The following is a 4,142-nucleotide window of genomic DNA, read 5'->3' as shown; positions in this document are numbered from 1 at the left end:
GGCACGGGGCCCTTGAACTTGTGGGGTCTGATGCTAACTCTGGGCATTTCATCTCAGAATTGAATTGAATGGTTAGACACGTAGCTGATGTTGGAGAATCAGAGAATTTGTTGCTGGTGTTGGAAGACCCCACATATTTGTTGTCAGAGGTGTTGTGCGTAAAAACAGATCAGTGGGTCATGGCCAACCGATGGAAAGGCCTCCCTTGTATCCAGGGGCGGCTCACATGGCCCTCAGCGCACTCAGCAGGGGATGGAGGTCATTGCTTCCCCAGGAGGTGGTGTGAGCGGCCTGAAACGTGTCTAGTTTATCTGGGTTAAATAGAAGCAGTTAGCAAAGGGCGTCAGCAGGGAGGAAGTGGGGGTCAGGGGTCTGATCGGGGGGAGGCTGCATGGGGCAAGGTCAATGCTGAGGGTTACAGGTGAGGATGAGCAGAAGGGGGTGGAGAGCAGGCGGGAGGACCATGTTAGTGACACAGAGAAAGAGAGAAACACACAGAACTCTCATTAGCTGGTGAACGGAGAAGGCTGACCGACCCTGACATTTTGACAGGAAGGAAGGTCAGCACATGGAAGGGTCAGTGTATCTGAGCACCGTGAATGTCCACAGGGCGAGCTGTCAGTGTGGCAGAACGTGGCCGGGGAGTAGCGGGGCTGAGGCCAGTCTATGCCTCGAGTGTCAGTTTCATGGACTTTCGCGGGGGCGAAATGTAAGCAGGCCAGAGGACCGACAGATCAGAATGACAGGGTGGCGGGATGCCTGTGTGTCAGAAGGGCAGCGTGGTGGAATGGCTGCATATTGCAGTGTCAGTTGCGGGGATTGTTGCTTTGACGGGCTGTCGGTGAATGGGAACGTCAGCGAGGCCTGCAGCTGGGGAGAGCTAGTAACCTTGACCTCTATTCCTTGGGACCCAGGCCACGTAACACCAGGCGGTGGGGGCTTGGCGTGCTCTTAGCAGGCGAGAGGTAGCCCGTGAGGCTCTGCTTTCCCATCCTGATAGGAGATTTAAAAGAGGGGAAAGGAGGTGTATTCGTTTGCTAGGGCTGCTATAAGAAAGTACCACAGACTGACTTAAAAAACAGAAATTTATTGTGTCACAGTTCTGGAAGCTGGAAGTCCGAGATCAAGGTGTCAGCAGGGTTGGTTTCTTCTGAGGCCACTGTCCTTGGCTTATAGGTGACTATCTTCTCCCTGTGTCTTCATGTGGTCTTCCTTTTGTGTATGTGCCTGTCCTAATCTCTTCTTATAAGGACACCGGGTATATTGGATTAAGGCCCACCAACATGACCTCATTTTACCTTAACCACGTCTTAAAAGCCCTATCTCCAAATACAGTCACATTCTGCAGTACCAGGGACTTGGGACTTCAACATATGAACTGGGGGTGTGGGAGAGACACAGTCCAGCCTGTAACAGGAGGAAATTAGGGAAACTGAGTTAAGGAGTTATTCAGTGTCAGGACTGGGCAGAGAGAGAGGCAGCCACCAGATGTCAAGGGTTCAATCAGGGAAGACTTCTTGGAGGAAGCAGGATGGTTGACAGAACTTGGTGTAGACCCATGGAGACTACAAGCAGCCCACAGGTGCCTAAATCTGTGGAAAACTGAGAACTCTTAAATGTAGAGATAGGGAAAATTCAAGAAGAAGAAACCTCCCGGAAAGCTCTGACCTAGAGGCTACCTCCAGAGGAAACCCTGCGAGACTGAATTCCAATCTCCCCAAAGTAGGGCTAGGCTTAATAACTAATAGCTGTTTCCTTCCCATTTTTGAGAGACTTTGAAGTTTTAAGAACATGGGCTTTGGGGTCTGACCACTCTGGGTTCCAGTCAGGACTCTGTCGTGGTCTGTGTCACCTCGGAGAGTCACATGACTTCCCTGAGCCTCAGTTTCCTCTTCTACTCAATGGGAATGACCCTAGTGCCAACTTCCCATGCTTATTGTTGAGACGGCATTGTGGAAGCACTTAGAGCAGAACTTGGCCAGTAACAGGGCTCAGTAAACGGCAGTGAGATGATGAATCCGCAGGTCTTGGATTTTATAACTTCCTCCCCAGACCCAAGTCCCCGACAGAGGGGTCCCCCCTCACCATGTGTCCTTAAACTGGGGGTAGACCGCTAGCACCGACCTGGCCCTCTCCTCCCCGCACAAGTCACCCCTTCCCCTCCTTCAGTTCTTGGCTCATGTACCTCCTTGCTGGACCAAGCTAATTAAAATCACAGCACGTAACATGCCCTATCCTTCGCCCCAGCTGCATTTTTCTCATGAAACTCACCACATTGAACATACTCTCTGTTTTACTCATTAACATTTGTAGTCCATCTCCCCTGTCTCAAGAATGACGGTTCCAGGAGTGCAAGGATTTTTATGTTGTGTTCCCCAGCTCCTAGAAGAACACCTGAATCAAAGGAAATGCTTAATAAATGCTTGTTGCCTGAGTGAGTCAAAGTGAGGTGCCAGTGCCATGGGGCAGGAGCTACAGGACACAGGCAGCCCCGGGAGGCCACTGAGTCCTCAGGTTCGTGGGAACTAGCAGGGTGGGGTGGTGTTCCCATCCTGTCTTTTCCTGGGGGTTAAGGATGATCAGGAGGCTATGACCCCAGCCCTGCCCAGGCCTCCATGGATCGGGCCAGCCAGCTTTGCAGGGAGGACAGGAGAAGTGGCCACTCAGGTATAAAGCCTCTAGCCGGAGCAGCTATATCTGAAACGCAAATTGTTCTCCCTGTGGTTTGCCCATTTCTGGCTCAGGAGACTGAGACACCTCATTTCACGGCCTCTGATTGCCAGGGAAAAGCCCAGGAAGCGGGCGGGTGGGGGGGATGCGCTGCAATGGTCTCTGCCCAAGACACCACCCCATTCCTGAACCCTGACCCTGAGCTAGGTAGAGCACTACTCTCTGTACCCAGAGCTAGTGACCCCTGGGCCTGCAGTTCATGGTGCTGAGCATCTTCCCTCTACCCCTTCCTCAAGTGTACAAGGGAAATCCCGAGTCTCCCCTCCTCTGGGCACACTCCAGGCTGTGCACGTCCTTCCTATGGCCAGGGCTCAGGAGTAGACATAACCCCGGGTGTGCTCTGAGCAGTAGAGGTGCAGAGACACACATGAAAACACCTGGGTGGTTATATGTGTACGTGCACACATTTAGGTTCATATACATGTACACACATTCCAAGGCACACGTGCTACCCTGGTCCTCAGAGCAATATCAAAGGGCAGACTTCTGTAGAGGAAGGCTGGCCCTCACAACAGGAGGGTGCTTGGACCAGCTCCAGGCCCTTGGCCCCCAGAGAAGGTCGTGACTCTGAGAGCCCCTGGTAGAGCTGGCTGGATACCGTCTTGGTGTTCCCAGACCTGCCCTTCCAGGGATGACCCAGGAGGTCCCTGTTTGCAGGCATGGCTGTTGTGCTGGTGGAGCTGAGGGGTGGAGCCAGTACTCAGTTGAACCCAGAGAAAGCAAAATCGGAGCCCTTAGGATGCTTTCCTGGTGAATTCGGACCCTAGAGCCTGGAGAGGGATGGGGCTAGGGCTGGGCTAAGACAGGATGGAGCCGGGAAGGAGCTGACGTTGGTGCTGGGGAAGGAGCTGGCCTGTTGACACTGGAGCTGGGACTGAGGTTGACAATGGGGCTGGGGCTGGTGGGTGGCTGGATCCCTGATCCTGTCCCGGCGAGCAGACATAAGCTCCTGAGGGTCTTCAGCAGAGCTGGAAAGTCATGAGACAAGGACTTGGTTGCAGTTGGTCCAGTTCTACATTAAGCAGTGGCTGATGGATGACTTGCTTTTTTGGCTGATGAGTGAAATAGGAGTGAAGCTATGACAGCCTGAGCCTGGGGTCTGCCCTGAAACATTGACAGCAAGAGTGCCAACCGTACCTAGAGGGGTGGGATAGGGAGGGTGGGAGGGAGACAAAAGAGGAGGAGATACGGGGATATATGCTTATGTATAGCTGATTCACTTTGTTATACAGCAGAAACTAACACACCATTGTAAAGCAATTATACTCCAATAAAGATGTTTAAAAAAAAAAAAAACAGTATGGCCGACTTAAAAATTGCTTCAAAATTTAAAAGGCTAGGTCTCATGTTAAGTGTTCTTACCATAATAAAATTTTTTAAATTTAAAGTCCAAAAAAAAAAAAAAAGAGTGC

Source organism: Neophocaena asiaeorientalis, unplaced genomic scaffold, assembly GCF_003031525.2.
Source record: "Neophocaena asiaeorientalis asiaeorientalis breed wild unplaced genomic scaffold, Neophocaena_asiaeorientalis_V1.1 scaffold106, whole genome shotgun sequence".
Taxonomy (NCBI): Eukaryota; Metazoa; Chordata; class Mammalia; order Artiodactyla; family Phocoenidae; genus Neophocaena; species Neophocaena asiaeorientalis.
Note: the sequence above shows the minus strand (reverse complement) of the source record.